General features: G+C 36.9%; 1 protein-coding gene across 1 annotated transcript in view; it reads left to right on the forward strand.

Annotated features, from left to right (window-relative positions):
• The window catches only part of MYO3A (myosin IIIA), a gene marked incomplete at both ends in the record, with an annotated part of 197984 nt that overhangs the window by 57333 nt on the left and 117618 nt on the right, over nt 1-23033 (forward strand). The gene's annotated exons all lie outside the window — the stretch shown is intronic.

The raw sequence follows: 23033 nt of genomic DNA on the forward strand, positions 1-23033 counted from the left end.
TAATTACTATTGTTTAATGTCTACTATGTGTTAGATATTGTCATAGAATTTATTCATACTGTCTCATATGATTTTAAAACAGACTTGAAGAAAATAATCTGACATCCTATTTTCACAGATGAAAAGAAATAAAGTTTATAGAGGTAATTAACTTATAGGCTGCATGGATAATGAATGGCTTGATCCCAACACCCATGCTTTATCCATGAGCAAAAAGTCTAACAGTTGTGGATAACCTCAGGAGATAATGATCCTTGCTTACATGAGTTTATGGTCTTGGTGCAGAGACAGAATGAATATGCCTTTAACAAGTAAATATTAAGGTTATGACTAGAATTAAGTGACCAAAAGAAAGAGGCAGGCAATAGTGAGGAGGTGGCCATGGGCTCCTCTGGTCCTGTCGTTACATCTTTGTGTGAATGGAGTTCCATAGTCTTCCACAACCCCATCCTTCTCAAAACAAGCAACCAGCAAACAAATAAAATAAACAGAAATTGAGTTGTACCAACATTATGTAGGATGTTCAATGTCAAGAACTATGAAGCACCTAAGATTTTACTCTGTTTGCAAACTGACAAGTTGGCCTGCTAGCTTCATGAATGCTAATAGAAGACTCAAGAGTTTGAGATCAACTCACAATAGCTAAACTATGGAATAAACCTAGGTGCCCTTCAACAGATGAATGGATAAAAAAAATGTGGTATATATGTATATGATATTACTCAGATTTAAAGGAAAATGAAATCATGGCATTTGCCAGTAAATGGATGGAACTGGAGAATATCAATAAGCCAATCCCAAAAAAACCAAAGGCTGAATGTTTTCTCTGATATGCAGATGCTGATTCACAATAAGGGATGGGGGGCTAGGAAAGAATAAAGTTACTTTAGATTAGGTAGAGGGGAGTAAAGGGACAGAAGGGTGTATTCTTATGTACATATATGATTGTACTTTATGTACATATATGATTGCATGAATAAGGTGATTCTACATGTAAAATCAGAAAAAAATGAGAAATTATACTCCATTTGTGTATGATATATCAAAGTGCATACATGTATTCTGTCATGTATAGCTAATTAGAACAAATAAAAAACTTTAAAAAAAAAAAGAGACAGAAATCAGGGACAAAGGACTTGATTACTCACGGCAAAACTGAAAGCAGGAGTTTTCTTTTCACGTTGGTTGTCCCTGCCCTTTAAGTCCTCAGGGTAATATGGAACTCTCAAGGGGGATACTGCATACAGAGTAGACTTGCCTTATAGGTGGAAAACCCTGTATTTAGGGAACTCTAATCTTTTAAAAGCATTGTTAGTATCCAGTCTAATTTTTGCCATGAAAGAGACATATCTTTACCATCCTGGATAGCAAATAAAATACAAAGCAAGCAAACACACCTTTCATCTGTTCTGGAGAGAGACAATGTTTTTTGTTTTTTGGTTTTTTTTTGAAATTCCAAGTTCTTTGCTATTTAATCATTGAAAATAAAGTCTTGAACAAAAAACTAATACAAGACATGCATTGATGTGAGGGACCCAGGGAGATTTTCTCCTAGCATTCAAAGATAAAAATGGTTAAACTAAGACACAGTATTTGTATTTTAATCCTGATGTTCTAGGTTTCAATTATCAACACTTGAAAAATTACTGTATACTGGACATTATGTTTAGGCTCATACTTCTGATTCTGAATCACAAGATGTGTTTTTGTTTATATTGGTAAGAATAGAACATGCTTCTAATATGAGAGCCCATGCCTTACTCAATTATGGAAATTTTTTAGCCATTATTCCTTTAAATAGTGATCCCCTCTGATCCTTCTTATTATTTTTCCTATGCAATGAATGGTAGAATTTTCAAATTTACCTTACTACATGTTTTGAAATTTTTACTTAATGTTTGTCATCTATTTATCAATTTCTCCTACATTTTGGATGAATTATTTGGAATTGTTTTCCAATTCACTAATTCTGGCTTTGAACTGGGCCTAGTCTAGAAGCCATACTGTATATTAATTTTGCATGCTGTCTGTATCAACACTTAGTTTTTCATTTCTAGAATTTCTCATGGTTTTATTTTTGAATCATTTATACTTCATTCATATCTGATTTTTTTTGTATCTGGTTGTTCATTTTTTTTTCTTTTTTTTTTATTGATTGTTCAAAACATTACAGAGCTCATGATATATCATCTTTCATACATTAGACTCAATTGGGTTTTGAACTCCCATTTTTACCCCAAATACAGATTGCAGAATCACAACTGTTACATACTCCCATTATTACATAATGGCATATTAGTGACTGTTGTATTCTGCTACCTTTCCTATCCCCTACTATCCCCCCTCCCCTCCCCTCCCCTCCCATCTTCCCTCTCTATCTCCTCTGCTGTTGTTCAGTTCTCTCCCCTTTTTCCCCCTCCCCCTTGCCCCTCATAACCTCTTATAATTTTGTGTATCATTGAAGGTCTCCTGCCATTTCCATATGCTTTCCCTTCTCTCTCCCTTTCTCTCCCCCCATTCGTCTTTGTTTACTATTAGTCTTTTCCTCATGCTCTTCCTTCCTGTTCTGTTCTTAGTTGCTCTCTTTATATCAAAAAAGACATTTGGCATTTGTTTTTTAGGGCTTGGCTAGCTTCACTTAGCATAATCTGCTCTAATGCCATCCATTTCCCTGCAAATTCTATGATTTTGTCATTTCTTAGTGCTGCATAATACTCCATTGTGTATAGATGCCACATTTTTTTATCCATTCATCTATTGAAGGGCATCTAGGTTGGTTCCACAGTCTAGCTATTGTGAATTGTGTCGCTATAATCATTGATGTGGCCGTATCCCTATAGTGCGCTCTTTTAAGGTCCTCAGGGAATAGTCCGAGAAGGGCGATAGCTGGGTCAAATGGTGGATCCATTCCCAGCTTTCCCAGGAATCTCCATACTGCTTTCCAAATTGGCCTCACCATTTTGCAGTCCCACCAGCAGTGTACAAGTATACCCTTTTCTCCACATCCTCGCCAGCACTTGTTGTTGTTTGACTTCATAATGGCTGCCAATCTTACTGGAGTGAGATGGTATCTTAGGGTGGTTTTGATTTGCATTTCTCTGATTGCTAGAGATGGTGAGCATTTTTTCATGTACTTGTTGATTGATTGTATGTCCTCCTCTGAGAAGTGTCTGTTCAGGTCCTTGGCCCATTTGTTGATTGGGTTATTTGCTATCTTATTGTTTAATTTTTTGAGTTCTTTGTACATTCCGGATATTAGGGCTCTATCTGAGGTGTGAGGGGTAAAAATTTGTTCCCAGGATGTAGGCTCTCTATTTACCTCTTTTATTGTTTCCCTTGCTGAGAAAAAAACTTTTTAGTTTAAGTAAGTCCCATTTGTTTATTCTTGTTATTAACTCTTGGGCTATGGGCGTCCTATTAAGGAATTTGGAGCCCGACCCCACTATATGTAGATCGGAGCCAACTTTTTCTTCTATCAGACGCAGCGTCTCTGATTTGATATCTAGCTCCTTGATCCATTTTGAGTTAACTTTTGTGCATGGCGAGAGAAAGGGATTCAATTTCATTTTGTTGCATATGAATTTCCAATTTTCCCAGCACCATTTGTTGAAGATGTTATCCTTCCTCCATTGCATGTTTTTAGCCCCTTTGTCAAATATAAGATAGTTGTAACTTTGTGGATTAGTCTCTGTGTCTTCTATTCTGTACCATTGGTCAACCTGCCTGTTTTGGTACCAGTACCATGCTGTTTTTGTTACTATTGCTTTGTAGTACAGTTTGAACTCTGGTATCGCTATACCTCCAGATTCACATTTCCTTCTTAGAATTGCTTTTGCTATTCTGGGTCTTTTGTTTTTCCATATGAATTTCATGATTGCTTTATCTATTTCTACAAGAAATGCCGTTGGGATTTTGATTGGCATCGCATTAAACCTGTAGAGAACTTTGGGTAATATCGCCATTTTGATGATGTTAGTTCTGCCTATCCATGAACAGGGTACATTTTTCCATCTTCTGAGATCTTCTTCTATCTCTCTCTTTAGGGTTCTGTAGTTTTCATTGTATAAATCTTTCACCTCTTTTGTTAGGTTGATTCCCAAGTATCTTATTTTCTTTGAGGATATTGTGAATGGAGTGGTTTTCCTTATTTCCATATCTGGTTGTTCATATGTGGCTTGTGTGTGTGTGTGTGTGTGTGTGTGTGTGTGTGTATACATATATATTTTTTCTTTTTCTCTTTGATTTTATTCATACTCTTCAACAGTCACTATCAGATTTGCATTTCAATGGGTATAAGTTGTTCTGATTATTGATGTTATTGGTTTACTTAATATTTCACCTTCCTTTGTGCTTTTGAATGTGACTTTACTTCCCCATCCTGAGTGGGAGTTTCTTTTTTCTTTCTTTCTGCATTTTCTTCATTTTTAAAGGTTTAGTTTATGCCATGATTTGACTTCAAGGTTTCTTAGTCCAGAGCCTTCCTGCCCCTCATGTGTGGAAGAATATTGTAGTTATAGTCACTGTGCTTTCTAATTTCTAATAAGAGGCAGAGTCCTACCTCCCAATTATTTGGGAATTTCTTTCCATATTGGAAGGTATTTTGATCTGTTGAAGCAGTGGATAAATACCCTCTCTATAGAATATTTAAACAGGCTCCTGAAATTCTTTAATGTATGTTGAACATTTACCTAAAACATTTAAGCCATAAGACTTGCATTCCCTTATAAAGGAAAATCTTAGCATCTATTTGAATAAGAAATTGCAAACTAAATTTGCCTTTTGTAGTAGTTAAATCATAAGGGTGTTATTATTTTAGCCTTTTTTCATATTTATATAGAAAGCAAAATATCTTTAATATTTTACTTGATACCCTCTATATGCTAGTAATAATTGATGTTGATATGTGTAAATTGTAATATTTTGTATATAATTTCACAGAAGCAATAAAGAATACTTACAAGATTTAGTTACTCAAACATAGATGTCTCTTAGACACAAAGTACTATTAGTGACACTGTTGTAATCATCCCTCTTGGCCCATATATGTGGTTTTCAAGGTAGAATGTAAGGCAACTTTGAGACATAGGTGAAAGGATTAATAAGTGAAAGATGAATTGAAAAACTGTTCAACCATTCAGTGTTAGAAGTGCCTGGTTCAAGCTGTCAGTTGTTTATTAGGTGTGGGACTTTATGCAATGTAAATTCACTCAAGTAAGATTTTGATTTTGCAGAAGAGAACAATGAAAGGAGAAAAATCAATTGAAATTAATAAAAGGGTTCTTGTGGTGCAATCCAGTGCATGACTCCATTTTACTTTCTATTTTCTAGGCAAGCTAATTTTTCTCTAATGGCTTAGACTATGTCATGGTGAGAATTATTCACCCTTTGGAACATTTACCCCTTTTCCTCAGCACATGAGACTTTGAAAGTGCTGTCCTGGTTGCTCTTATAACAGCCCATTTTTTCTATTCCCATCTCCACATGAATGTTTCAAAGAAACTTCAAACTCAGTATCTCCAAAATTGAACTTAGACTACTTCATCCCAAATTAATTTGTTCCCTTTCTTAATAATGACACCACCATTCATCCCATTATCACCAATTAGAAATCTAGGGATTGTCTTGACAGACTACTCTCTTAGACTCTCTAGTTTTAGTCTAAAGCAAGGCTGAATTTCTTAGGTCACCATTCAATGCAATGCCAATTGTAATATAATCTTTGCCACCATAGAAATCATGAGTTGAGGTGACACCCATATTGTCTCAATATTTATGGGGGCTCTTGTTTAACACTCCAGATAAAGGTTCTAACACAGAGATCTGACAGCAGAAGCCTTTATAGAGTCTGTGCTTGCTGTCTTTCTTTTTAGGATAAGAGTTAAGACCAGCATGTAAATGACCATTATACAAAGTAGAGAGTTTTAATCGCATAAAAGGGATGCAAACAATGTGATTTTTCTGCTAGAATATTTCTGCTAGGCATAACAGAAGAACTTTGAATCAGCGCTGCAAAGATAAACTGGAACTAATCACATCAAAATAGAATTACCATGAGCTGAACACTAATGGATGGAAAGAACAGCCTGAGCATAATGATGATAGCAAGGAGATATGCTCACAGAAAGACAAACATTCAAAGTTGTAAGAGGGGTAGCTCAGAGATAGGATTGGAGTGCTACACAGAGGGCAGACCATGGAGAGCACTGGAAGTCAGAGAGGTTTGACCTGTAAACTTCACAGCCACAGGAATTACTGCATTCCTGTTCCTATACCACCTATGTCCTAATGAATACTGGTCTTTCATGGATTCTGAAGGCAAACTATGGAAACACCAAGACACACTATAGACATTATTTTGGATGTTTTTTTTTTATTCTCAGTATGATCTTCATCTCACTGTTTCTTCTTCCTTTTTTTTGGGGGGGGGGTGTGAGGAGGTACCAGGGATTGAACTCAGAGGCCCTAGACTACTGAGCCACATCCCCAACCCTATTTTGTATTTTATTTAGAGACAGGGTCTCACTGAGTTACTTAGTACCTCACTTTTGCTGAGGCTGGCTTTGAACTTGATTTTCTTGCCTCAGTCTCTAGAGCTGCTGGGATTACAGGTGTGTGCCACCACACCAGACTCCTAATTTTAAACTCCTGTAATGTTTAGAGGTAGAGGAAGTTGGTCCTCACTATGTTTAATTATCATCTATTTCTAAATGTCTCTGGCTGGGACTTGTCCTCCAGCCATCTCTCATTAATCATCATTGATTAATTACACACACTTGAAACCCAAAGCCTCTTTGGAGCCACCAACCATGGTTGCAACTCCAGTCCTCTATAGCAGCCTATATAGGGACCCAGACAGGAGTATTTCTCTTCTTCCATCTTGGTCTATATCAACACTAATGACTGTGAAAATGAGGTAAGAACCGCAGGTATCTCAAATCAGACACCAGGAACAGGAAAGCACAGTTTTGGAAACAAGATAACCTAGAGTTTGCCTTTATTCAGTTAGGAATCTATCATGAATCCAGAAAATGCATAATGATAGCTCCATCTCTAAATGACATGACTACTTGCTATGACCAGATCTAGAGGATAGTCTAGGGAAAAAAAAAAGAGAAAAAAAAGGAGCAAAAGTTACATAAAGGTAATTCTAATATGAATAGAAGTCAATAATGAGACTTGAATATTGGAAGGTTAATGAATTTGCTTCAGACCTAGTATATATCTAGTTAGCTGTGATGGGGGAAGGCAGTTAGTGGCTAGTTTGGGATATTTGGGGATGAGGTTATCTATTGATATGTATTTATTTCTGCTTGTGTGGATTTTTAAAAATTATTTTGTGCTGCATTTATATCTGTGCATGTGTGCTTATATTCTAAGTAATATTTCATTTTAAAATATTCCAGTTCTGTCTTGACTAACATCAAGAGTAAAGGAATTGTTCCTGTGAAGTGCTAGAAGGAAAGATCTCCTAAAGGTTAACCCAGGAAGCAGCAGATAAATAGGAGGGGGGGGTGGTTCTAGCACCGGGAAATTTAGAAAAGAAATAACTTCCTTTTTCCCTGAAATATTCCTTTATGCCTCTGTTCACTACTTCCCCTTATGGAAAAGTTCCCAGAATATGAGCTAAATAGGTTTTAAACATAGTTTCCAGGAATTTATATGGATTAGGCAATTGAATAAGTACTCCCTGGAGAAGGCCATTATGTGTACCTCTGTTCCTGGGTAGCATTAAATAAAGAAATTCAAAAAACAGGAAGAAAAATGCTAATGTGTACAAAAAGTCTGTAAATACTATAATTCCAAGAGTAAGTTATATTGATGCTTCAAAACAAAACAGAGTGAAAAACTATCACATTCATACAATCTACCATCTATGTTAAATCACATCATCAGAGGAAACTGAGACCAACCAGGGAAGTCACAGTCATTCAACAGCATGTCACGCTGCAGAGGAGCTGGCCTAGAAGCCCCTTGTCCTAACATCTAGGTCAGAACCTGTCTTTAGGCTTCACCCTCTTTTTTTCTCCAAAGAAATCATACAATCACAAATTATTCTTGCTGGAAAGGAACTCGTAACATGGTTCCTTGTTTTAGAGATCAAAAAACTGAAGCCTCGAGAAATTGAATGCTGCCTTCTGAGACAGTAGTCAATTAACAACCAGCTCAGAGCCATAACTCAGATGCCATTTTCGGACCAGTGCTTTTACAAGTTTCTGTATTCTTCACTAGTAATAGAAGTTAGCAATCACAAAACTGATGTTGTGAAGAATTGGAGGTTTTGATTTCTTTGAACTTCTTCCTATGGCTTACTTACAGTGGGCATTTAAGCTTACATTTTAGCCTGTCTCTGATACACAGCAATTGAAATTTGCATCACTGAGTGGTATAGTTCACTGGTCAAAGATTCTTTGCCTGTTTTCCCTAAGACTTTTTTTTTCTTTAATTATTTGTATAGAATGTGGAAACATTGCTATTTAAAATAGCAATGCCTGTAATCCCAGGGGCTCAGAAGGCTGAGGCAAGTTCAAAGCCAGCCTTAGCAACTTAGCGAGGCCCTAAGCAATTTACCCCGTCTCAGAATAAAATATAAAAAGGGATGGGGATGTTGCTCAGTGGTGAAACATCCCTTAATTCTATCCCTGGTACACAAAAAAAAAACTTATAGTATACTTTGAATGTTTGGGATATAATCATTTAGAATAAGATTTAAATGACCTGTTGACATGGGTGTCAATGATTGTCAACATGGTGATCATTTTGATATCTTTTGAAAAGAGTCCATCTCTGTGATGAGGGTAGGGGTTTGTATGAATTGAATCAAAATGAACCTGACCTGTTTTGCTTAGTTGTTGGTGTTTACAGGGTTAGATTCATTTTGATTCAATTCTAGATAGTTTCTATCATCCCCTTGCTCCTTTATCCCTACCCCCTGGTACCATCACACCATCCTTTTGTACTGTCATGGTTTGATATTCTTAGTCCTTCTATAATATAATTTCTAGGGTTTTATGGTCTTTTTCTGTATTTAAATCAATTCAGTCCCCACCATAGTATTTTTTACTATTACCCACTGCCCTCTCCTGAGATCTCTGATATCCTCTTGGGTACCTACATCGTATCATCTCTTTCTTCGGTGCTTCAAATCCTGAATGCTTGAACTTGAAGTTCAGTTTAGTTGGGTAAAGATTCTCTTAGGTTACCATTTCTTTTCCTCAAACGTTAAAAACATAGTTCACTATCTCTTTGGTAGTGTGGATTGGCCTTGAGAGAGCTGAGGCAGCGAGATTCTCCCCTTTATTTTGTGACTAGCATTTTTAGTGAGGAAGCCCATGAGGTTTTCAGTGCCTTTGCCAAGCAGGGTCTTACTGTGGATTCCAAGCAGTGTCTCACTGTTAGCTCTTCAATATCAGTTCAGCCTTGACACTGTGGCAGCTCCACTTGGCTCACGAGAACCAAGTGAATCTTGGTTCTCCTTCATTGTTGACTGAGCCATGCCCCTTACCCCTGCTGTGAATTCAGTCATGTTTACTTCTATATCTTGATACTTATTTTAAAAAAAGAGTGTAAAGTATTCTTTATTTACTTATATGATGGCATCAGTGTCATTTAAATAAAAATGAATATATAGTAGAGCTGTAAATAATCATTATATGGATGCTGCTTTACAAAGAGAACAACATATTATATTTTGCAGTATGTTTATGAATTACTAATCCATATACAAAAAAAGTAACATACTATTGAAAACATTTTTTTGAGATTCACTTTGTCCTGATTTGATTTTCTCTACTTTCTGAATTCACCCCGCTCAGATTTCATCTCTTTCTTTTATCATATTTCTTCATTAAAGTTTTATATTTTCTCCTAAAGATGTTTGCTTTTTAAATGACAGATCATGTTGGAGATGTCTTTTGAAAGATGGGGAGTCTTTCATCTAAATGTCTTCCATGTTTCTTTCCTGTAGTACCTGTTCTCCATCTGCTTTTTAGCTTATGTTCTTCATTCCTCCTCTTTCCCTTCTTCTTTTTTCTTCGGGGGGTGGGGGTGGGCAGGGGTAAGGGTCTGCATAGTGATGAATGTCTTCTCCAGTGGCACAGAACACACCACCATATTCTAGCCAAACAAACAAAACAAAACAAAAAACACTGTCACAGTGGTGAAAGGATGATTAGAGAGGTCTTTAGTTTGGATTACACTGATCTTGCCCTGACACATTGACCCTCAGTTTTGAACCTTGAAGTAGTCAGGAGTCCAGGGCCACTGAGCTGTGCTATCCCAGGCAGCACCCTATAGGTTGTCCTCTCTGTGGCTGAAAGCACAAAGACACAGCGCCTATTATTGTGCCAGTTTTCTATCATACATAGCAGCCCTTGCTGTCCCTTCTTATTTTGCCCAGTCCCCCTAAGCCACCAACCACCCCTCTGTGGAAGTAATTGGTGGGTCATTGTCACCGTGGTTCTTTTCAGCCACCTACCCCCTTGCTCTCCTGCATGCTGAACTATTATCAGGGTTCTTTCCCACATCTCCCATGGCCCACCAGTGTCCCTATACTGGCGACATCCAAAGTGTCTCTCACTTTTAAGTAAAATCAGTTGGTGACCAAGGTCTAAGGAATTCTGTGGTTCTCAGGTTCTTCTCTCACTTTAACAGATTTCACAGTCCTCAACAGTTATGCTTTATACGTTGTGGTTTGAGCCTGTGACCATTTTATTTTTCATTAGTGAAAGAGTCTTTTCTCTACTTTTTATTCTTTTTCTCATTTAGTGAGTTTCAAAGGAAAGAAACAATTATTTTACCCTGTCATTTAACTTGAAGTAACTCTTTCTCAGCTTCTATGCAAAATAAGACATGGTATGGTGGCTTACAGATGACCACAATTTTTTGACACTTCTTGTCAAATTTGTGTCAATGGGATATTTCACATTGGTGTCTCTGTGGCCCCCTTTTGAGTCTCTGTGACTTCTTCAGCTAAAAGAACACAGATAAAGTAATGCTAAAATGTTTTGAAGCCAGACCATAATAAACTAAGTGTCCACGTCATGTATCTTGAAACATTGAGAGCCAGGAACTGCCATGAAATTATTGCTATATCTTGAGACCACCATGCCAAAGAACACACGGAGACACTCCTGAACCAGTAGGCACCATTCCATATTCCATGCTTCATGTGAAGGCCTTCACCCCAGAGCACATAAATAGAAAATTAATGTTGCCCCTACAATTGGGTGGTAGGGATGTGTGCATCAGAAGATATATTTTGAAGATATATGCTTTATAGCCCAAATAGACTACCATCTTTGGTACTAGCTATGTAAACATGATTTTAGCACAAATAGAGAATTAAATAGAGTTAAAATCCATCCCTACTCCATAGTTTAATGATCTGAGTCTTAGCCTAAAAGATTTTGTTCTCCTAAGAGCTTTCATGTAAGAATGCATTCAGCAAATCTATATGAGGACATGTTTCCCTACAGTTCATGACAACTGATTTCTTAATTCTTTGTTATTTTCAGCAACATTCAATGGAATATTATTTTTCTTGCATATTCAGTATTAAAATATGCTAACTACAAATAGGTAAATTTAAATTTTATCAGATATTAGGACCACACTTACAAATTCTGAAAGTTTATATCAGATTCCCATATTTTTATAATGTTAGTGTTTCTGATGATGTTCTAGAAATCATTAAAAATTTCTTCAATAGCATAAGCCATTTTTAGCTACATTAAGTTGACTCAATTCCTTACATGTTTTTAAAATATTTGTAGGTTTTCTTGAATTTTCAATTATTTTGTAAAGAGGCTTCTGAAAACTATTACATTTTACTACATGGGATAATATACCATGAATCAACAAATACATGTAAATCAGTAGGGAGAAATAAAGCACATTTTACTATAAATAGAACAATATCCTGAAAATTTTTGTATGTACTTTACTATTTTTTTTTGCCTTTTCTCTTAAAAGAATTAGCCTATTTTAAAAATTTAGAGAAACACACACACACACACACAAGAGATTATCAAAACCTTAACCAACATTTTGAAGGTGGCAAGAAATATTGTAGTATTGCCTCTTTATTTCTTTTTTTTTTCCAAATCAGCAGTGGCATAGGATGTGACCGAATCCAATTTTGCTGTTGTTGTCATGAAAAAAGACACATTTGTGTAGAAATACATTTACTACCTAATTCTGCAATATCCCACAGGAGATAGGACACTGAATATAGATGATAATATCTTATTTTGGGTAGTGAAGCAAGATGCATGGATGGAATGAAGTACAGAGCACCTATTTTCCCTGAGCGTCATCACATTTTTAATCCTCTAAATACCTTTTTCCATGATGTAAAATTCGTCCATTGTAAAAAATATACATATCTATTGATAGTAACTTACTGGAAAAATTTTTGCTTTAAAGTAGATAAAAATTTTAACCATTATTTTTGACAGGGAAGGGGAGAGAAAAAATTTTGAGGATAGTAGTCAAGACATAGGATAAAATATTTTATTCTTTGGGTGGAACTTGAAATATCATGCCCTCATTCCTCATTGCAGGCACATAAAGCCGTATCTCTGACTGCTGAGATGCCCTAATCTTGTTTGCTTCCTGCCTTATTTTTCTCATCTCTGCCAAAAGAAAAAAAAGAAGGAAAAAGTGCTGAGTTTAACAGAATTTTTAGTTTTGGAAGATTCTAATTTACTTTGAAGTTAGAGATTATACATTTACATAAATACAGCTGGATTTTCTTTTTAGGTGAAAAAAAAATCTCAAGTCAAAATCACCTGTGTTGTATCAAAAAGAAAGTGAGGGAAGTAATTAAATACCTAACCATGCAATTTCAATCTTGGAAGCAGAATTTAGGATAGAATACCATTATTTCATGATTGATTCCTACATAGATTTGGCCATAAATCTTTCTCTAAAAAAATCATCTATGTATAGGTATACATACACGCTTATATACACCAGTATATCTATATTCTGTATGTATATATGCAGTTATTCTTAAGGATTCACGAGGGATCAGTTCCAGGGCTACTCCACCTACTGCAACCATAGTTACAGAAATCCACAAATGCCCAAGTCTGTTTATAAAATGGGTAGTATTTACATATGACCTATGCAAATTAGGCCATATACTTTAATTATCTCTATATTACTTATAGATTACCTTAATTAGTACAAATTAAATACTATGTAAAAAGTTGTTATGCTCTGTTTTTTAGGGGAATAATGACAAGAAAAATATGTAAAATTTCAGTACACAGTTTTGTTTAAGTATTTTCAGTGTGTGGTTGGTTGAATTCATGAAATTGGAACCTATAAATACAGGAAGCCATGTGTGTGTGTGTGCGTGTGTGTGTGTGTGTGTATGATATATACATATAACATATATGTGTCTGTGTACATATATGTATCCACATACATATATGAGGAGAGAACTAGACTGAAATGTGGGTGTTGTTTCTTAGCTATGGATGATAGTTTAGTCCCTTATATTTATTCAGGTAGTGTGTCATGCATTCTGTTGGGGGCATGCTAAATTAAAAATGCCAATTAATATCAAAATAGTGTTATCAAGTAGGTAGTTTGATATACTAGCCTGGACTTCAGGAGAGAAGACTGTGTTGGAGATGGCTTTCCAGTAATTTGCTTACTAAACTATTCAGTGCCACGTCAGTGGATGAGGTCACTGAATGTGAGTGTTGAGAAAGAGAAGTGAAGGCCCTGGGTAGAACTCTGAGAGACACCAACATTTAGGAACTAGCAGAGGAGCCAGAATTAAAGATAGAGGAAGCCCAGGGAATATGGGCCTACTGTAAGCCACATGAACAAAGTATTTCAAGGAAAGAATAGTTGACTTTGCTAAATAGTACTGAATATTCAAGAAAAGCAGAGTAACATTGAATTTGGTCACACAGAGCTTGATAAGAATGTCTCTGCACAATGAGGTAGAGGCAGCCCCGAGGGGAGAGATGGAGGAGAGAGAGGAGAGGAGATGTGGAAGAAGAGATAGGGGATGTGAACTGTCCTTCAGAAGCTCAGCTGTGGAGGAATGAGAATGGAGCAGCCGCTGTCAAGGATGGAGGATCAAGGGAGAGGATATTTTAAATGTGGGAGGTACAGGGTGCCATTGTATACTGGTAGAAGGAAATGGTTGATAATGCATATGGCAGGGATCATTATAGCATTGAGTCCTGGGGATAGCAAATGTACATGTAGAATAGTTGGCCTTTGCTCAAAAAAGGGACCAGGAAGGAGGCAGAGTAAGTTGAAGCAACTTCTACTTGTTTAAAATTACTCAACGGAGTACGAGTTATGGTTATCAGCTGAGAGTTCCTGTACAAATTTTTATCTGCTCCCAGCCTCATGCTTTCTTCTGACATTGTTGTAAATTTTTGAATATATATTTATCTCTACACACTCAGAAACACCTTTAAAGATGAATATGTGAAAGAGGAAGGGCTCTGTGAATGAAGAGGGCAATTAAAACTTTAATGGATGCCGAGTGACTATGACATCTGTCATTCCAGTTGTTGCCACAGTGATCCAGTGATGGGGCTCACCAGGCTCATATCTTTTCTTCTCCACCATCATTTAGAAACAAGACACTGGGGTGAAGGAATCAAACTGCAGATAGGAAAACTAGTCTTCCAGGGCACACCAGCATAAGAGCCTGTATTCCCATTGGTACTACCGGTTGTCTTTGTTATTGGAATTTAAAGATGGATTAAAAAACTAACACAAAAAACATTGATGAGATTTATGTTTAACAAAGGATTGCTATTCTACCCCAGTGGCTCCTGAATCACCTGGCGTGACAGAGGCTGATATTTACAAGAGTATTTTTAACCAAAGTAAAAGCAAATAAAGCTGTTCCACTATAATAGTACAACTAAATAGTAAGGATGAGAATTTAACACTGGGCAGCAATAGTTGTTTCTTTTTTGAGTGTGTTGAACTGAAATGCAAGTGAAGCTATAATCACCACCCCTGAGGGTATTTGTGACCTTTGTCAACACAGAAAGAAAATATTTATAGTCTAAAGCTATGCTTCTCCAGTATTATGTAGTAAATGGAAAATATAATCTGGTTAACAAGTTGTACTTTTCACAAGAGGACACAAGAGGATTCTGACTTGGCTTTCTCCAAGCCTTCCAGAAAAATAAACATTTAATAAAGTAACAAGAATGTCAACCAATTCTGTAAAACAAAGGCAAAAGGAAAATACTGAAAGTGTGATATATTCTCAAAACATATCTACTTTTTATTTGAGCGTCTCAATTGTTTATAAGTAGAGCAAAAAATAAATAAATAAATAAGAAAGAAAGAAAAGATGGTCCCATAGTAGAACATTGTTTAGTAAAAAAAAAAAAAAAAAGAAAGAAAAAATGTGAAATATATTCACTCTTTCAGCCAAGAAATATATTTCAGCACTCACCATTTTAGAAACTCTGTCTTCATGGGGCTTATATACCTATAAATTAATAACAATATAGATTATTAATTATTTATATAATATATTAGGTAGTGATGCATTTTAAAGAAAAGTAGAGAGGTTCAGGAGGGTTAGCAGTCCTGTGGCTGGGGAAGTGGAATTCCAATGTCCAAAATGATCAACTCAGACTTCACAGCCTCCAGTGTGGCTCTCCATCTGGACAGAGTCTCTGAGGGAGGAGCATGTTCAGTGTTAGAGATGGTTATGTTGATAGTGGAGGAGGCTATGCCCACCTAGGAGGTAGAAGTTATGTCAGAAATCTCTGTGACTTCTCGTCACTTTTGCTGTGAGTTGCTCTTTTAAAAAGTCTATTTTAATAAAAAAGAAAGGAAGGAAGGAAGGAAGGAAGGAGGAGAAAGGAAAGAAAAGAAAACCTCTTCAATCACACTTCTTTGAAGTGTATTGACTTTCCCTCCAGGACCCTGACTAACATATCTGACCAGCCTCTTTAGCCTCAGTGTTGTTGATTTCTAGACTCGGGACTTACTTACGTGGAATGTTTGAGATTTCCCTCCCTGGTCCCTGATGTCTACTCATTAATTATTTTAATCAGCCACAGGTGACTTCCTGGCTCATTCACTATAGCAGTTGTCCAAAGAAGTTTCTTCTTTTTAAGCTTCCAATATCTATTTCTCTCTTCTTCAGTGGAAATGAACATAACTCATTTTGGTTCCTTCCCATCTATCTCAACATTTAAGTTTATTTTCACCTAACTTCTCAGGTACCCCGTCTCTCACTTCCTGGGGGAGGGGCAACTTTACTGTTTCACAGTCAACCTTCTTGTCTCTTGACTCTCTTTCCTTGAGTCTTTGCTGCATTTTACCATGAAAATCTTTGTCTCCACTGGATCCATATTTTCCGCTTATCAAGTCTTATGCCTCCTAAGTTATCAGTTCCTCAATTGCTTTTTTCTTCTCAAGCTATAACCCATTCTGCTCTTAAGTTCTCAAGGGATATCTGAGTTTACAGAAACCTTCCTTATTTGGCATTGTTGTTATCAGTCTCTCAGAAGTAAGATGGCCTACTTTTGATCCTGTTCAACTTCCCTGTTTACATTTCATCCTATTTGATTTTACTGTGTCCTCTACCTTTATTTTTTAATTTTTTTATTAGTGCATGATAATCATATATAACAGTGGGATGTGACATTCATATATGCACATCATTTACTCCAATTTCTTCCCCATATTTCCTCCTTTTCCTCCCCACTTCCCTCACCTGTTCTCTTTACTCCTCTGCTCTTTCTTTTATTCATTTAACGTGCATATTTTTTAACATCCTTTAAATCTATTTAGCTTATCCCTTTGGGGAATGGAAGAAGGTGGATCAGAGGAACCCACCATCTCATAGCAGCTACCAAAGAATGAATCAAAACAGCAATTTGGCTGTAGCAAACTGAGCCCAGAGATGAGAAATGGGAAAGGCACTTCCACTTGAAGTTGTCAAACTGAGCCCTAGGATAAGGAGCCTGGCTGACACTGGAGTGTGGGGGGCAACTGAGATGGAATAAAGTCAACTCAGATCTGGTGATCCCTGAGTCACCTCTTCCAAGCCTAGAAGGGTCTGGAAGATAGGGTGATGCATGCTATGCAACTTTCCCCAGCACAGGAACTGAGGCTCCCAGAAGAAAGGGTAACAGACTTGGCTAAACAAAAAAGGAGAGGAAATCCACATACAGAACCCCCTAATGAATTTGACTGGTTTGGGTCAGAGCAGAGAACAAACAAACTTGCACAATGTCTGAAACCCCAGAAAGAAAGGATTCTATTTCAAAAATAAATAAACTGGCACTCGCACGGTGGTGCAGTGGAACTAGACAGTAAGGCTCTACTCCTCCACAGAGCAGAGCCACCAGTGAGGGAACAGCTGACCAGAGAGCCAAATATGGTTTAATAGTAATTTACTTTCTCTAATAACTGGTTTCTCAACCTATTCAAGAACATCACCTCCATTTTCCAATTGGATTAGTGAACTTCTGGAGAACATTTTGAAGAAACATTTTTTTTAAAGGTTTATGAGCATGTGGCTTTGTTTTGAAGTGGTTGTACTTAACTGGGGATTAGTTTGTCCTCTTAGTGAGGTGCCAGAGACTGCAGGTAGCAGTGGGTTCATGCTGAGTGAGAATATGGACACTTTAGATAGTTGACCAGCCTGGGGCATTTAGTAAAGGGAAAGCAACTAACTAAAAAGTCCCCTTACAACAATAGAAGAGGTGAACATTCCATCACACTCCATCTGATGGGCAGAAATGCAAGCAATATGTAAAAAGGCCCCACTTCTACATAACATTTCAACAAGTGATCCATTGGACCACAGTGGAGGAAATGCCAGATAAAGAAATTTAGAAAATTGATCATTAAAATTATCAGTGAATTAAAAGAAGATCTAAGGAATGAACTGCAAGAGTAAATACAGGACATGAAGCAACATTTTAATGAAGAGACAAAAATTCTAAAAGGAATCAAACAAATATCTGGAAATGAAAGACATAATAAATCAAATGAAAAATTCAGATGAAAGCATCACCAATAGATTATAGACGATGGAGAAGATGGATTTTTCAGAACATAAAAACAAGATATAAAACCTTGAAAACACAGTCACCTTTTACTTGATTCATCTACTCTCTCCTTGAACTTCTCTCTGTAGCTTTCATGACATATAACTTTTTTCCTTGTCTTTCCCAGTGTTACTGGCCTTAGTTATCTCCACCTCAGTCAATGGTACCATCATCTCCTCAGTGAATATAGAGACTTTGGAGTTTTGAGAAATTTAAGGAGATTAAAACAATCTGGTGCTGGAGTGGATATTGGAGGTGAGAGAGATGGAGATGTCTGGTGTGTACAGTTAAATAGATAGTGGATAGTGGTATCAGTCAATGAGACAGAAAATGCCAGGACTTTCAGATTTTATAAGGGAAGATCATGCTTTGTTCCTGGACATTTGGAGCTTGAATGCATTTAAGACTTCTGTATTTCCCAATGACCATGTCCTCCCCAATCTAGTTTGTTTCTTCAACCTCCAACCTCATGTACTCTATCCCTCTACCTTCTGGTCATAGCAGATCATCTCTGTCCCCGCCGGCTTGGCCTTGCCATTATCTCTGTACACATGTTTTTTCAGATTTGATCACCCATCAGTCACCATCCCACCCAAATACTCTTTCTCAGGTTACTAGAATCCTACTCTTACTTAAACATCAAGATTAAATGAAAAATCTACTAGAAACCAAACTTATTTTACCAGAATGGGATTAAAGTTAAATTAAAATTTCCATAACACTTCATCTATTACTTCGGTTGGTGCTCTTGCCATATGCATTGTATTGTAAAGATTTGTGTTTGTATCTCCCACGAGACAGAAACTCATCAAATGGAGGATCTGGATCTCATTCCACCTACAATAATCTTACAACACTAGTCAATGCCTTGAACATAGTGGGGTCTCAATAAACACGGATTGTGTTTAATTGCACTTCGATTTGTATTAATATAATACTGATACAAAAAAGTTCTCAGCAAAATTACCTTTCAAAATCTATTATCTATTAATTTTTGTAAATGCAGAGATTTTTAACTATCAAAATTTTTTTCCTACAATTCTGCTATATGGATTTGACATGTAGCTAAATATGACAAAGCAATGTATTCATATTTAAAAACTATTTGATGTTAAAAACACAGACATCCACCAGAAAAAGAGACAATCGTGATTGATTCAATGACATCTAAAAATTAGGGAAGCATTTAGATGTTCTGATTAAAACTGAGGTTTACTTATTTTAAAAATAGTATAATACTAAGAATCTGAAAATATAGCAATAATATACTAAAAATCATTTAGAGATTTTTTTTTCTGCTCAAACCTCAAAGAATTCAGTTTTGTTTCATGCAAATACATATATCCTAGTAAGGTAATAATGAAGATTCCAGCCACTAATTGTAAAGATGGAAAAACTTAGTTTCTGCCCTCAAGTTTCTCTCAGTCTGCCAGAAATGATGAGCATATATAGACCTAATTAAATAGGAGAACTTTACTGCTAGTGTCGTATTCTCTCTGGAAAGTCCTTCAGTGATTCCATAGAGAGATTGAATTTGAGCCAGACTTTGAAGGATAAGTAGAATTTTGCCAGGCATAGAAGGAAAATAATTCCAGATAGAGAAAACAGAATGAATGAAATACAGAGCCTTGAAAATACTTGGCCTATTGAGAGAGGTTCTGTACAGAGATGATGGATGGCTCGTGATGCTGCAAGACTTATGCAGGATTATAGAGGCTTTGAATTTCATGCCAAGGAAATTGTAAGTTGTGCTGTAGAAAATGGAGAGCCATCTGGGGTTTTTAGTCTTTGTAGTAACCACATCTTTTCAAAGTTTTTGACAGTTAATACCAAAAGCATCATGGAGAGTAACTTCACAGGAGAGGAAGAGAGGAAGGTACCAGCCAACCAAATATTGATTTCCCTATTCTTCACCATCTACTTGTTTTCATTCTTCAGGAACAGTCTGTAGCTGCCAAATGGGCCCATAAAAGCAAATTTTGAAAATTCAGGGCCCTCCATTTCAGTTAAATGGATAATTTGATTTCTTTCTCTGTTTCCTTAAAATATATACATCAAAATGATTGTACTTACATAACTCTCTTTGGAAATAGAGGAATAAATAAGATGATACCTGGTCCATTCAGCAAATGCAGAAACCAACTGTGCAAATCCTGTGCCAGAAGTTGTGGTAGAATACATTCCTTTTCATTCATCTAACATTTATTGAGGATCTGTTGTTTTAAATAATCCACTTGTTCATGGACTACGATGGGAAACTGAAAACTTAATCTTTTGATTCTTGGAATTCTCATTTTAATCAGGGTTCAAATGTTAGCTATGTTGTCCATACAAATATTAGTGCATAAATTTTATTACTGTAAAAATTATGAAGGAATTTAATTAAGGATGGCAAATAGGAGTAAGACACTATTCCTAGCAATAGAAACAAGTCCTTCATTAGGTATGTGACTTGCAAATATTTTTTCCATCTGCATTTTATTTTCTTAACAGTTTCTTTTGCAGACGGTAGTTTGGAATTTAGTGAATACCAACTTACCAGTTTTTCCTTTCATGGATAGTAGTGTTGGTTTTGCATCTAAAAACCTATTGCCAAACACGAGGCTATCTATCTAACTTACATGTTGTCTTCCATGAGTTTTGTATAAGATACATATGGATTCAAAACATCTATAAGTTTTGCATCTTACATACAGGTGTGCAGTCCATTTTGAGTTAATGTTTGTGAAAGAGTAAGATCAGCTTCTCATATCTTACTTTTTTCTTATTTCATGTGGTTATCCAGGTGTTTCAGCACCATATGTTGAAATGAACTTCCTGTCCTTGTAAAAGGATAATACCAGTAAACAAATGGGTGACTGAAGTGACTTAACCAAATTTTTATCTTGAAGGATGAAAAGAATTCTGCTGAGAGATTTAAAAAGAGGAGGCATTTGAGGTACACTGTGAACACTGAATGAAATTTCATCACACAGATGAGGCCAAAAAAGGAAGTCAAAACAAAGGGGTAAATGGAGAGAGCTCAGAAGATATAAACAAAAAACAGGAACAGATTCAATTAAGCTCAAGTAAAAAGTGTTTCACAGCAAATACACCAGGAAGACAGTGTGGATGGTATTATTGAAGGCTTTGAATGCTAGAATGAGGAGTTGCTTTCAGCAAGCCACTCAACACGTGTATGAGTGACTACTATTTGCCAGGCACTCACTCTTATAGATGATGGGAACACAGCAATGAATCATGCTATTACTCCATCTCACCAAGTTTACAGTCTGACGGGAGCAAAGAAAAACAATAAACACACACAGAGAGACATAAACACACATGAGAGAGAGACAGACAGAGAGACAGAGAGGCAATATAAAGATAAAGCAGGAAGAAGCTGTTGGGAAGTTCTAGATAGAATCTGGATAGAAGATGTTAACTTACATGGACTGTCCAGTATAGTATTACAAGAGGCCTGTAGAAAGTAGGAGGGAGCTTTATGGATATCAGTAGAAAGTACATCCCAGTCAGAGGGAACAGCAAGTCCAAGTCTGTGCCTTAGAAACATGCTTAACATATTTAAGAAATGACAAGAAAGACAATGTGGATGGAATGAGTTATCAGAGGAGATACTAGAAAGATAATATTAGAGAAATAAGGGGGAGTGACAGGAGGGGAGTGGGGGCTGACCCTCTAGGGCTTTGTAGCCCATGTTGAGGCTTTGGATATCGCTTGGTAATGGGGAGGCAAGAGTTCAGAGCAGGGGAGTGGCATGATGGGACTTATTTTTAAAAGGTCTCTCTGGCCATGTGTTGAAAAGAATGTAGGAAGGCAAAAGTGGCAGCCAGGAAACTACCTTGAGGAAACTACCTTGAGGCTGTCGTTGCCATCTTGGGATGCAATATGGTGGAGGTGATAGTGATGAGAAACATCTAGTCCTAGATAAATGTGGTCATGGAGTTCATGGGATGTGAATCTAGATTGCATGAGAAGTGTGAGAAACAGAAGAGCCAAGGGTGTCTCTGAGGTATTGGTCATGAACACCTCAGAAGAGTAGAACCTCCATTTACCAAGTGAGGGAGTCATGGTGGAGGGGCAGGTCTTGGCCAGCGAAGGCAGGAGTATAGCTTAGAAGGCAGTAAGTCTGCCTGGTGGACTTCCAAGTGAGGGGTTAAATAATAAACAAGGGGTGCCTAGTTGTAGAGCTGTTCACGAAGGAGTGGCATTTACAGTTATGAAAAATAAAAGGAAATAAATGTGAGGAAAATATAACTCCAAGACCTGAAGCTCAGAAGAGCCCAAAATGTGACAGAAAGATGGGGGAGGGGCAGGAAAACTAAACTGGAGATGCCAGTGAAGCAAGGAAGAGAATCAAGGAAAATGTACAGGACTCTAAGACTGATGTGTTCATGACAGTGTTGGTTAGAGGCTGCTTATAGGTTAAGTAAAATGAGGACTTAGAATTGACCATTGGAGTTGGGCATGGTGGTACATGCCTATAATCCCAGCGACTTGGGAGGCTGAGGCAGGAGGATCACACATTCAAAGACAGCCTCAGCAACCTCAAGGCACTAAGCAACTCGGTGAGACCCTGCCTCTAAATAAAATACAAAATAGGGATGGGGATGTGGTTCAGTGGCCGAATGTCCCTGAGTTCGATCCCTGGTACCCGCTCCCACCAAAAAAAAAAAAAAAAAAAAAGAATTGACCACTGGCTTTAGCAATGTGAGGTCATTAGCATCGTTAACAAACAAATGACCAAAAAACAAACAAACAAAAAGTGTTTCTGTAGAGTATGAGATGAATGCCTGAAGAAGTATAAATTATTTTTTTAAAGATTTTGTTATGAAGCAAAGAAATGGAATGGTAAGTAGAGGGAACTAGAAATCAGAGGAGATAGGGGTTTGTTTTGTGGTTTATGAGACAGCTATTTTGACAGCTGAAGGTAAAAAACAAATGATGGAGGAATGAGAGAAGCAGCCG

The sequence above is a fragment of the Spermophilus citellus genome (assembly GCF_964194105.1).
Source record: "Spermophilus citellus genome assembly, chromosome: 6".
Classification (NCBI taxonomy): Eukaryota; Metazoa; Chordata; class Mammalia; order Rodentia; family Sciuridae; genus Spermophilus; species Spermophilus citellus.